Source organism: Equus caballus, chromosome 23 (assembly GCF_041296265.1).
Source record: "Equus caballus isolate H_3958 breed thoroughbred chromosome 23, TB-T2T, whole genome shotgun sequence".
In the NCBI taxonomy this organism is placed as follows: domain Eukaryota; kingdom Metazoa; phylum Chordata; class Mammalia; order Perissodactyla; family Equidae; genus Equus; species Equus caballus.
The window spans coordinates 59151060-59164683 of NC_091706.1; the positions used below are offsets into that span (position 1 = coordinate 59151060).

At 39.9% G+C, this 13624-nt stretch overlaps 1 protein-coding gene across 6 annotated transcripts in view; it reads right to left on the reverse strand.

Moving 5' to 3' along the window:
- LINGO2 (leucine rich repeat and Ig domain containing 2) overlaps nt 1-13624 on the reverse strand; it is a 1108249-nt gene that overhangs the window by 362827 nt on the left and 731798 nt on the right. For 3 of the 6 annotated variants that reach the window (XM_070248724.1, XM_070248726.1, XM_070248728.1), the window contains exon 5: nt 4298-4330. The exons of the other annotated variants lie outside the window; for them this stretch is intronic. The gene's annotated coding sequence lies outside the window, so the exon portion shown is untranslated. The remainder of the gene's footprint in view (nt 1-4297; nt 4331-13624) is intronic. 6 annotated transcript variants of the gene reach the window in all.

The window sequence follows — 13624 nt, forward strand, 5'->3', positions numbered from 1 at the left end:
AGATAAGTGGCAAGGCCAGGATTTAAAGCTAGAGTAAATTACAAAATAGTTTATATTAAAAAATACATTTAGGGGGCTGGCCCCGTGGCGAGTGGTTAAGTTCACACCCTCCACTGCAGGCGGCCCAGTGTTTCATTGGTTCGAATCCTGGGCGCGGACATGACACTGCTCATCAGACCACGCTGAGGCAGCGTCCCACATACCACAACTAGAAGGACCCACAAGGAAGAATATACATCTATGTACCAGAGGGGCTTTGGGGAGAAAAAGGAAAAAATAAAATCTTTAAAAAAAAAAAAAATACATTTAGGGGCCAGCCTGGTGGCGCACAGGTTAAGTTCGCACGTTCCGCTTCGGTGGCCTGGGCTTCGCTGGTTTGGATCCCGGGTACAGACGTGGCACTGCTTGGCAAACCATGCTTTGGTAGGCATCCGACATATAAAGTAGAGGAAGATGGGCATGGATGTTAATTCGGGGCCAGTCTTCCTCAGCAAAAAGAGGAGGATTGGCAGCAGTTAGCTCAGGGCTAATCTTCCTCAAAAAAAAAAAAAAAAATTAAAAATTCAGCTTTCATTTTTTATCAAGGTAATATAGCTTCATGGTCAGCCCTGGTGGTCTAGTGGTTCTTCAGAACCTCTAGAGCAAGATTTGGTGCTCTTACCACCTCAGCCCAGGCTCTTTTCTGGTCATGGAACCACACCACCCATCTGTCAGTTGTCATACGGTGGCAGCTGCATGTTGCTGTGATGCTGAAAGCTATGCCATCTGTATTTCATATACCAGATCGCCCATGGTGGACAGGTTTCAGCAGAGCTTTCAGACTAAGATAGGCTAGGAAGAAAGGCCCAGCCACACACTTCCCAAAAAATTGGCCATGAAAATCCTATGAATAATAGCGGGGCATCATTGGAAGGTGGATGGAGCTGGAGGATGACAGGATGGCACGAAAACACTGAGCAGGGTTCCCCTCTGCTGTATGCAGGCTTGCTAGGAGTTAGAATCCACTCAATGGCACTAACAACACGAAATACAGCTTCATAATTTAAAAAGCCAGTTAGTGCTATAATAATAGTACTACTAATAATAATCACCTGTCTCATCATCTGATTCAGCAAGAAGCAAATCTATTGTGCTGTCCACTACGCATCCTGCCTCTGCCTAACTTTTCTACTAATAGCATAACTTTGAGTCCATTTTTTAGATCTGAAAATCTGTACCTGTGATCCCCTTTCTTGAGAAGGGCAGGAGCATACCTACAGGGGCTAGCACAAGCCTTCTGAATCATCTATACAGAGCGTACTTAAGTGCATAGTGCCCACGGGGTATTGTAGGGATAGACTGGGTGCCATAGGCAGGTTCAAAGGGGGCTGCTTCAATCAAATATTTAAGTGTTTTCTGGAGGTAGGTCTGGAGCCATCAGGAATTTTCTTTTTTCCTTTTAGTATCTCCTTAACCACTGTACTATCACAGGGTTGGAGATAATTAAGATCTACCGTTTATCTGTGGAGTCCAATGTGGAGACCAGAAGTCCATCTCAACCCTGTGATGTTTGAGATCCTAACAGATGAGAACTTTTGTCATTGCAGAGCTGCATTACCCCTTCATTCCTCTATGTTTATATATAAATTCAGTTTTGAATCTTGCTATCTGAGAGTCCAGAGTAAGAATTTTTAGTACTATCTTACTTTAATTAGATTATGATATATCTGGCAATTTCAATGACACTGAATTAGAAGTGTCATTTTCTCCATTGGATCAGAGAAGGTTCTTTCCCTATAGAAAGTCTAAGTCTGACATGTTTACATACTTGCCAGAACACATGTCAAAATGAATCTACGCGTTTGTGCGAAGCTGGCAAATCCCCCTTCCTTATGTCACAAATCTAGTGGACTTTGGAGTGGTTGTTGTCTCAAGTCATTGGGATCTTCTCACTCAGACCCCTTCCCTTTGGGCTCACCATGAGCTCTAGCATCAAGAGGCTGATGCTGGATGGCCTTTGCTTACTGGGGACCTGGTCTGAGGTCACTGGCCAAGTTCAATTGAGGGAGGGCTGGCTTTTCCCATCTACTCCGAGACACATGGACAACACATACACACAACACTCTCCAGATCTCACCAAGAGGAAGGGCTCTGGTTCCATCCCTTTATATTCCTCTTCCACTATGCCTTTCAGATTTCCTATCACTTTTACTGCCATGGAAGAATGACTTCCAACTTTGCTGAAAGTTTCCTCTCTCCCACCAATCTGCAGCCTCCCCTGTTAGGCCATCTGTTAGGCCTCACATCGCCATGAATGAGGGGACTCTGCACAGAAAGGCACAGACGATGCTAGTTTCTGTCTGAGCAAGATTTAAAAGTTGGCATCAAACCCCTCCTTCCATTGACTCCCTCTTTGCTACCACCAATTCTCTCTTCCTCCCCTCACAATCACTCAAATTGCTTATTTCCTTCACTTTGGCGATATTTATCAAAATCTTATATTTAGAAAAAAAAGTAGATGCAGTTTGCTGCAGCAAGATCTCATGATTTGATGGACAATTCCAGATCATCTATATTTTCACATGGAACAAAATCTTACCATATAATGAATACATCTCTGATGGTGAGACATTAAAGACAAGTCCATGAGAGAAGCTTATTTCAGACAAGTGAAGATGCTGCCTGCCCCTAATAATAATGCTTTCCAATAACAGTAATAATAACAAAGTAATAATAATGACAACTATCATTCACTGCATTCTTACAATATGCCAAAGTGATAGATAAATACATCTCATGTATTCCCCAACCACTTGGTAAGGTAAGTACTCGTATTTCTCTCATTTTATAACTCAGAGAATCAGATGTTAGAGGTGTTAATAAGCTCACCCAACACACAAACAGTAGATGGGTAAACCGGATCAAACTCAGGCAATCTGATTCTAGAGCCCAATTTCTCAACCACTGCTCACTGCCTGCCTGTAAGTATTACGACTAAATAGAGTGATGGCTGAGATAATTGAGACTATTTTAGATTAGATTAGTTAAATTAAATTAGATTGGCAGACAGACACTAGAGTCCCTTCCCAATTATGACAGCTAAGTTTGTGAAAACACCTCTGGTAGCAGAATTTTCTGATGTGGAACTCAAGGCTTATTTTTAAAAAAATCATTAGGGGAAATCAAAGATAGTCAGGAAACTGAGACAGCCTTTTTAAAGTAAGTAGACTAATGCTCATTAAAATGAAACAATGGAACAGCCCCTCCCCCAATTAAAACAATATTTACCCATCCTAAGTTAGTGTAAGAAGTACTCAACTCCTTATACTAATTAATTCCATTAGTAATTTCCATTTACTAGCCCTTGTTCAGCAGAAAATATTCAGTCCTTGGCTCCCGTGAAGTTTGCATCAATCCACCACTGTCATTCTTTCAAAGAGCCGTGTCACGTGTGTCTAGAATATTTTCTCATCTTAAAATTTATACAAGTAACACACTTGTTCTTGCTCAGAAAGTCTTAAGATTGCTTAAAAGGCAGAGCGAAAGAAGACCTGTATACTAGAATTTTGAGGAAGGGTAACGCATGTTATAACTTACTATATATAGGTAGTAACTATATCTATACTACATATATGATAATAATGTATGTATAGTAATATATATCACACAACAGTGAAAGACATTACACAGTTCATTATTACAGCGAGAAGTCATTTGCTTATTGTCACTCTGATGATTTCCCCCTTGCTCCAATTATCTGGGAGTAGACGTCTCTACACACATATTACCTGAGCAATGTTGTGGAAACACTGTTCATTTATCAGATATGGCAAGTTAAATTGAAGACCTGTGAAACAGGTGAAGGTTTATTGTCAGAGACAGCAAGAAGGGTTGGAAAAAGGTGTCAGACTGGGAATATGGTGAAGGTCAGGCAAACAAAGTATGAATAGATGGAAGTCAGATGACTGGGCCTTGCACACAATATGTATGTTATGAGTATTTGGGGAAAAAATATGAATGGATGGATGGAATGATGAATGGATAGATGGATGGACGGATGGGTGGATGGAGTGGAAAAATATTGAATATTTCCAACTTCACAGATTTGCCAAGGATTGAAGCAGGCACTATGTTTGATTGCTCTATTGCATTCTGTTACAATCTGTGTTGTACTTTTCCATCCATGAGTGAGGAAAATTAATGCATAATGTCCTCTAATCACTATCTGTGAAAAGCAATGGACATATTTTGCTCTGCTTCTTTCATACTCTTGTTTCATATTAATGAGAGGTTTTAAAACACCGTGAAAAGTACCAACCTTGAAAGCTGCATTCTGTTTTACTCATCTCACCTGAAAAAAATTTTAAAAGACAGGAGAAAAAAAGGGAAATTTAAGTGAAAGCCAATTCAGGCAACACAGCAATCAAAAGAACATTTTTTTAAAAATTTTTACCCATTTTCCCTTGACAAAGGAGATACATTTAATTGTGGAGAGAGAAATACTCTGATAAAACTTTTTCTCCCTCTAAACTGTTTTTTAAATAGTTTGCCCTTTCTGTATTTTGTGATAGTTTGCTTTTTTAAATTTCCTGGGGGCACAGCAATTATGAATGACAATGAGTAGAGAGGGGATGCTTAATAAAAATGATAAAACTAAGTTATATATAAGGACAAAATATATAGGCAGCACTTAATCAACCCATGGAAATTTGCCATCATGATAAGATTTTTCGATAAATCCAGACAAGAGTATTTCAAGAGGCTAGTACAATTTATTCTCAGGTTCTGTATTTCTACTCTTGAATGCTGATTAGAACAGAAGCTTTTGCTTCTTCTCTCTCCTCACTCCCCCAATAATCTGTTCTCCCTTATGGACCAAGTGATTATTGTGTTGTTTATAATAACTGTTCTACATTCCTTATGGAAATTGTAATTATGATGCTGAATATTCAAACTGCAAGCCACTTTTCTCAGGGAAATTGTAATTATGATAATGCAGTATTTACCCAACCAATGTTTTCTAGTCATTGTTCTCTTTGAGGAATGAGGAGGTGAGAGAAAAACACTGAAATAAAATATCCTCTTGAGATCTCAGATATATATTCTGGAAAATCATCATAATAATATTTAATATTCGCTATATGGGAGGCATGACACAATCAGGCTGACACGTATATAACGTGGGTATATTACATACACATATATGTGAATTACATATGTCTCTTATTTAACCTACATAGCAACCCCAAAGGTAAGTAATATTAGTATCCCAATTTTATAAGGCTCAGAAACATTGAGTAATTTACCTAACATCACACACCTAGTAAACAGTAGAGTCAAGGTTTAAACCCAGTCTGTCAGACTTGAAAATCTATCTATGAGCTCCACTTTATTCACTGGCACCGGTGCACGTTTGGTGAGTTGATTCAACCATAATCTCTCGTTTCTAAAACCAGTGTTTCTCAGTCCCTATGGTGGTGTGGTCTGCTCTCTGGCAGACAGACACTTGGTTGTGACCCTTACTCCTTATGATGGAATTTGTATCGTTAACCCTCAGAGTGGAATAAAATCTCTGCTCAGAGAGAAATTTGATACCATCTTTTTGGATGGCAATTTGGCATTACTCATTAAGATTAACATTTTTCATGTCCTCTGACCCAACAGTTCTACTTCTAGACTTCATACTAGAAGTATAAGAGCATTCATTGTAGCACTGTTTTAAATGCTGAAAACTTATGGAAGCAGACCAAATGTCCACCAAATGCTTTATGGTATAATAGAATAAAATAGGACACTAAAGTTATTAAAAAGCATGAGTTCACACTATGTGCCCTGGAAAATGCCCACGAAACACTGTTAAGTTAAAATAGCAAGTTGTGCAACAGGATGCATAATATGATGCTGCTTTTGTTAAAATATATATTTTTATGTATATGTGATATTTGATTTTGCATAGAAAAAAATCTAGAGAAATAGATACCAAATACTTCTTTATTTTTTAGTAATAGGTTGAGGAAGAAACATTTTCCCCCATGATAAAGGAATGCTTAGCACTTGAAATGTTTATAGCAAAAGTGCATTTTTTTTTCCTGGTAAGCAGAAAACACTTTTAAAAGTGTAAAAGGATAGAATCAAGGTCACTCAAAAATAAACACAAAAATTATACTATTTCAAAACAAAACAAAACAGACCCAGGTCAATCACTGAAAAATCTCTTAGGTGAGTGCCTACATAGGATGGGAAGTGGGTCTCTGCCACCTCATCTCATCTGCCTGCCTTACTTCCACGTTGCCTGGTCTCAGCCACCAGGGCTCCAAGCAAGGATAGAAGCCCCATCTTCTCCTGCTTATCCTAGTAGTGATTACTTAGGATTTTTTCAATATTAATAAGAAAAGATGGAGCACCTACCATGTACAAGTACTTTATAGACAGTTTTTTTCCCCCTGAGGGAGATTAGCCCTGAGCTAACATCCATTACCAATCCTTCTCTTTTTGTTGAGGAAGATTGGCTCTGAGCCAACATCTATGCCCACCTTCCTCTACTTTACATGTGGGATGTCTGCCACAGCATAGCTTGACAAGCGGTGCATAGGTCTGCATCCAGGATCCGAACCCTCGAACCCCTAGGCCACCGAATTAGAGCGCATGAAGCCAACCACTGTGCCACCAAGTGGGACCCTTTATAGACATGTTTTTAAACACATTTTTAAGTCCTATAACACTCTGCAAGGCAAGTATTTTTGACTTCAGTTTTATAAATGAGGAAAATGAGGCTCACTGAAGCAATTTATTTGCCCAGTTTTCCAAGTTGGCCTCTGTTCTTCTGACGTGGCAAATTGGCCAGTCTTTATCAAAAAGAAACTAAGATTGAAAAGGAACTCAGAAGCTAAGGGCAAATAATACAGGAAATTTAAAAAGGCAAGAACTAAAAATATAAATTAGTGATTTTTTAGTAGACTACATTCTAGCCACTGGTTTACCATCTAATGCGGCTTGGAAACTTCCAGGATCTGATCTTGATGCTTTTCTCAGCTTTACTATATTTCTAATATCCTGCCCAAGAAGTTCCCTTTTTAAGTTCTTTTTTGAGCCTTAGAATAACCTCTCCTTTATTCTTTCAGTAGAACCCATCTCTTTCATATAGACCACACAATATAAATTTCTGTTTTCCCACACATGGAAAGGTTGATGAGCTGCCCAACGTGACAGCAACAAGGACCAATGCTGAGCCTCCATTTCAGCACTAATCCTCAGGGAGACCAACCAGCCACCTGATGGAAAGCTGATTGTGACATTGGACTTCTTCCACCTTAGAAGGGGTCGTGATTTGTTTTGACTAGAACTGAAAAAAATTCCAATTAAGGGTTTGGTTACCTTCCGGTAGGGCATTGTTCAGCATCACTATCCAAGGGCCTGTAGAGTGTTTGGTACGTCAGTACACAATACTGTATAATATTACCTCAGACCAGTGGAAATACTTTGGACTTTGGCAGTGGGTGCATAATCATGGGATCTACTCATCCTGATACGTCCTGCATGGTCCAGAAGCTGCCGGCCTGACAGAGTGATGGAAGAACTTTTTGAAGGTGTAGCTGAAGTGCTAGCTTGGAGATGATATCCTGCAATGATGAGGTGCCATCTAAAGGCTGTGGTAAATACTCTAAATTAATGACCATTCTTTGGTACTACATCCCCAAAAGATAGAGTCCATGGGTCTAGGAATCAAGGGGAAGAAGTGAGAGTGGTTGAACTTAGCAACATTCCCAGTGGCCTAAGTGGGGAATTTGTGCTTCCTGCTCCCACAAATTTAGGCTATGTGGATCTTAAGATCCTGGCTTTCAGAGGGAGAATACTTTTGTGAGCTGACACAGAAGTCTCATTAAACTTTAAGATATGTCTTAAACACCCAATCATTTTGGGCTCCTGTGCCAGGGGACTGGAAGCAAGGAGAGAAGTCACCATCCTGGCAGGTGTAATTGACTGATTATCAGCAGGAGGTAGGGCTACTGCCATACAATGAGGGCAGGGAAGAATTTCCAGTATCCACGGGACATTTCTTGTTATTTCCCTGTCTATTTTTGACAGTAAATGGACAATTGCAGCAGCCATGGCCTAAGCAGGGATGGTAAGGAGAGGTTCAGACCCATCAGTAATGGTCTGCGCCATTCCACAAGGTAAGCCACATAGATGGGTAGAGGTGCTGGCTGAGGATAAGGAAGTGTAGAATGGGTAGCAGAATAGAGAAGACAATAGAGAGATAATAGTTGTGGCCTTGAGACCAGCTGCACTGGCAGGGCTGTGTTCCCACTAATCTTCGTCTTGGAGGTCTTATCAAAAAAGGCAACCTACCAGAATCCTGAAGAAACTGTTCTGAGATGGAACAAACTTATTACATGCAGCAAGAAGAACCAAGCGTCGCAAGGAGTGGACATAGTAGATGCTGCAGGACATCACCCAGATCGCCTTCAGGACAAGTCACTCATTCCCCCAACTGCCTTGAAGTGTTAGCTTCTGGTGGCTCACAGCTGACTCCTTCTCTGGGAAGTTCCCTCCTTCCACCAAAGGCAACTGCTTTACCCAAGATTATTCACTCTCACACAGGCAGCTCACATCTAATACCTGATCAACAGGGGTACAAAGGCTAGGCCCCTTTTCTCTATTTGGGACATCTATAATGATATTGATTCCAAGTATACTCCTCGACAAACTTCCTGCACAAAAACCTCCATCTCAGAGTCTGTTTCTCAGGAAGAATGACCTAGAGCAAGAATACAAAATTCAGAATACATGGAACTGAGAATTGCACACAGATATGACTGTGTCCTACCGTTTATATTTTCCTGTCTCCCATAAAGAACAGTTTATTCTAATTTTCAACATATTTTTGTCTAGGCAATAAACACAGTCAATAATGATATGCTTAAACCTTAAGTCAGAAAGTGTTCTTAAGTGTAACATAATATCCACAATTATTACTGCCATTGGAATATTAAACTAATGTATTTACACCTCTTGAAATCCAGACCAAGTATTAGTTATATATACTCACATATACTAATTTATAAAATCTTATTAAGATATATACAGTAGTCCCTCCTTATCTGCAGTGGATATATTCCAAGATCCCCAGTGGATGCCTGAAACTGCAGATAGTGCTGAACTCTACATACAGTCATGCGTCACTTAATGACGGGGATATGTGCTGAGAAATGTGTTGTTAGGCAATTTCGTCATTGTGAGAACACCATAGAGTATACTGAAGGGGAACACAATTTGCTACCCCAAAATGTGTACCTTTAACATCAGGACATTTTAGGCTGATTATTTTTTATTTTTTGGTGAGGAAGATCAGCCCTGAGCAAACACCTATTGCCAATCCTCCTCATTTTTGCTTGAGGAAGGTTGTCACTAAGCTAACATCTGTGCCAACCTTCCTCTATTTTATGTGGGATGCCACCACAGCATGCGTGGCAAGCAGTGCCAGCTCCACACCCAGGACCTGAACCTGCAAACACAAGGCTGCCAAAGCAGAGCACACGAATTTAACCACTATGCTTCCAGGCCAGCCTCTGATCATTTTTAAGAAACAAAAGACTCAGAAAGTTTTTCTTGTCACCTCCCCTTAACTGCCTAAAAGAATTCAGATTAAAAAAAAAACCTGTCTCAGGAAGAAGCTATCACCTTGCCATAACACGAATTAGGTAGCAGCCATGTAGGAACCTAGAAAAGCCTGTTTATGGGGCTTCCCTCTGTGTTCTTCTGTTTCTGTGTGGCCAATCACTTGTTTCTCAAACATTTGCTCTTTTTCACTTCCCTGTAAATTTCCTTCCTCCCCTTTGAAGTCCCTGACTCTCCCCACCCCTAACATATTCTTTCGTCTTTAGCTGAGGATGTAGTTAAGCTGAGAGCTTTGGCCATTTTGGTGAATTACCTGGTTTTCTTGGATTTCTCCCAGGTATATATGTTATTAAACTTTTGTTTGTTTTCTCCTGTTAATCTGTCTCATGTCAATTTAATTCTCAGACCAGCCAGAAAAACCCAAAAGGGTAGAGTAAAATTTCTTACTTTCCTAGAGTGCTTGCACAAACCTAGATGGTACAGCCTGCTGCACACCTAGGCTGTATGATACTAATCTTATGGGACCACTGTCACATACGCAGTCGGGCATTGACAGAAATGTCATGCAGCGCATGGCTGTGTACTATATTTTTTCCTATACATACATACCTATGATAAAGTTTAACTTATAAATTAGGCACAATAAGAGATTAACAACAATAACAAAATAGAACAGTTATAACAATATGCTGAAATAAAAGTTACCACAGATCTTAGCAAACTCAGCATACGATTTTTTTCTTCCTTATTAAGTCAAGAACTTTCACCTTTTCACTTAAAGGAAGCACTTCACAGCTTCTCTTTGGCATATCCGAACTGCCAGGATCACTACTTTTGTGCTTAGAGGCCGTTATTAAGTAAAATAAGGGTGACTTGAATACAAGCACCACGGTACAGTCATCTGAAAATTGAAAGGGCTACCAAGTGACTAACTAACTAGCAGATAGGGTGTACAGCAAGGATCCCCTGGATAAAGGGATGATTTGTGTCCTGGGTGGGATAGAGTGAGACGGTGCAAGATTTCATCACGCTACTCAGAACAGCGTGCAATTTAAAACTATGAATTGTTTATTTCTGGAATTGCAAAAGGTCCCTAGACCCAATTTCAACATGTGTGTCTATATAAGCTTCCCCACATCAACAAGGAGTTCTTGGATGCCAACAGGGTGTCCGAGAATTCCACTCAGTTCTGACACTATCTACCCAGAGATAGCATCCGATTCCTCAGGCAAAGGGATCAGTCCCACAAGACTGCCCTCCACTTCAGAGGCCAGCTGAAAGCCCAGGTTGCTACCTGTGCTTCTGACCAACCACCTACAAAATGGACGTTCCAATGACCCCCTCCTGGGGTTCGATTAATTTGCTAGAAGGGCTCACAGAACTGAGGAAAACCCGTTTACTCACTAGATTACCAATTTATCACAAAAGATATTAAAGGATACAAATCAGCAGCCAGATGAAGAGATGCACAGGCCGAGGTCCCAAAGAAAGGAACTTCTGTCCTCATGGAGCTTGGGGACCACAGTACCGTGGCGTGGGAATTCCCCAAGAGGGAAGCTCTCCAAGAAAGGGGGGTGACCAGCTGTCCTTTCAGGTTTTTAGGGAGGCTTCATTACCTAGTTATGATTGACTAAGTCATTGGCCATTGGCAATTGATTCAATCTCAAACCCCTCTCCACTCCTGGGAAATCAGGGTATGGGACTGAAAGTTTCAATCCTTTGGTCACAAGGCTCCTTCTCCTGTAACCAGCTCCCATCCTTGGGTGGGGTCCAAAAGTCACCTCATTAACATGACAAAAGACACTTCTGTCTCTCTCAACACCTAAGAAATTCCAAGGGTTTGGGGAGCTGTTAGCCAAGAACGGTGGACTAAGACCAAACATATATGAGAAATATGTTTTGGTCATCTGAATGACCAGATATATATTTCTTAGAAATCACAATATTTCAGGAATTTTTCCTCTAATATTTTGGGAACACAGTTGACCATGGGTAATTAAACCGCAGGAAGTGAAACTGCAGATAAGGGGCCACTACTGTATGTACACGTATGGATATATGCGTGTGTATATATATATATGTATATATATATGTCCTATAAAATATATCTCAAGACTAATTTCAAGATGAGCTTAACCAAATCCCTAATTATGCTAGCCTATTTTTAAAGAAGAATATGATAATTTTAATCATGAGACTTTCTAGGTAAAAAATGCAAGACTTCTCTGTTTCAGAAAACTTAAAAGATTAGTTACAGAACAAAGGCTTACATTTTCTACCATAAATGTAAGGATTTTATCAGGCATGAAATGTACTCAGAACAATTTACGGTCCAGTAAAATATTATTAAAGGCAGTCTTTACAATCAGGAAACAGAAGTTACCTAATTCCATGCAATTTTACAGAATGCAGTCAGGATTTTACAACCAGTGAATAGTACAACTCAATGGTCACCATCTCTCTAGCGTCAAGTCTGGGAATCATTGTACGTCTTCATGCTGCGCCTGAAGAAATTCTGCATCACCCATTCCTTTACTAACTCTTAATTCTGGATCAAATTATTATACTCTTTTATTTAAATGTATGTGGCATCTTTGGTTTAGTGTTGTTATCTGCCACTGTACTGCATTAAAGCCTTAACATGATAAATCAACACAAAGTCTTAGACAAAATTCCTCTGACAGACAACTGAGACAAGAGAATTCCAAGAAATGTATCTCACCTGGCCACAGGGAGGCAGATAATGGTTGTTACACATCAAGGAAGAGCCTACTAGCTTTAGTTTTCTTTTCCTTGCTCTTATGTAGTGGATAAAAGGTTATTTACACCATTTTGGAGGGGAGATTTTTGAGAAATTCTCAAACACCAGAGGGATGGGAAAGGTTTCAATTGCAGTAACTGGGATAGGAAGCTCGCCACAGAAGCTGCATTACCTGTCCCAAGTGGAGATGGGTCAATAAAGCAAAGCGAGGAGCTAGGAAACACTTCAAATAAAGCACGAAGTTAGTGGATGGCACTTACTTCCACTAAGAAGTAGTTGGTTTGCACAGTAGACTCACTCAGTGAGATTTAGGTTAAAGACTCTTCCAGACTTCCAAAAACACCTTTACTAGACCATCGTTCACCTAATGATTGATAAGGCCTTTGAACTGTATAGTTGAACCTTCTAAATTTATTCTGGGGTCATTCATTATTCTTAAGCAAAGTCATTAACATGTAAACCCGGAAAGTTTAGAATGACAACAACATAGATTTACATCAATTCATTCATCATTATAACTGGGGTTGTGAAGATAAAAGTACATGACCCACTCGCAAGGAGCTTACCTTGACTTATAACGCCAGTACATCTGCCATCAGCAAATAGCTTCCCAGGTTCAAGTGAGTAATTTTCTTATTCAGGGAAGAGAGTCAATTTTTCCCAATGACACCCAGAACTGATGTCACTGAGTCACTGTCCGTACAGATAATGTCATGGTTCACTACAATATCATTGATACCAAAAAGCAGACCAACAAACACACAGAGACTTACATATAAAGGCACAGGGTTAACTTTATAACACAAAGATCTCTCCAGTATAGAGCTTATCAGAATAGAAAATGATATTGTAAGAATTTTATTTTGATGCATTTTAAAAAAAATAAAAATTCTCTAATTTTAAATGATATAACAGAGAGGAGTTTGGGGCCATGTTATAATTTGTAGGGAAAATTTTGAAGGAACTTGTGACAGCATGGGGCCAGGGAGGTGGTTTGGAGATGAGAAGGAAGTTTATAACAAGTGCTGAGGGGGCATCTGCAAGAGAGTGGAGGCAGATTTGTTTTACGTTTGTTTGGTTTGGTCCTATTGACAGAGCTGGCAAATGTAGCCCAGGTTAACTAATTTGAACTCATACTTTTCTAACACTCTGGGGAAGCAGAGCAGTGTGGTTTAAAAAGCACTGGACGAGGAATCAGGAGGCCAGGGTTTAGTCTATACCCTGTCTTCAACTGGTTCTCTGTTTCTAGGCAACATTCTTCCTTGA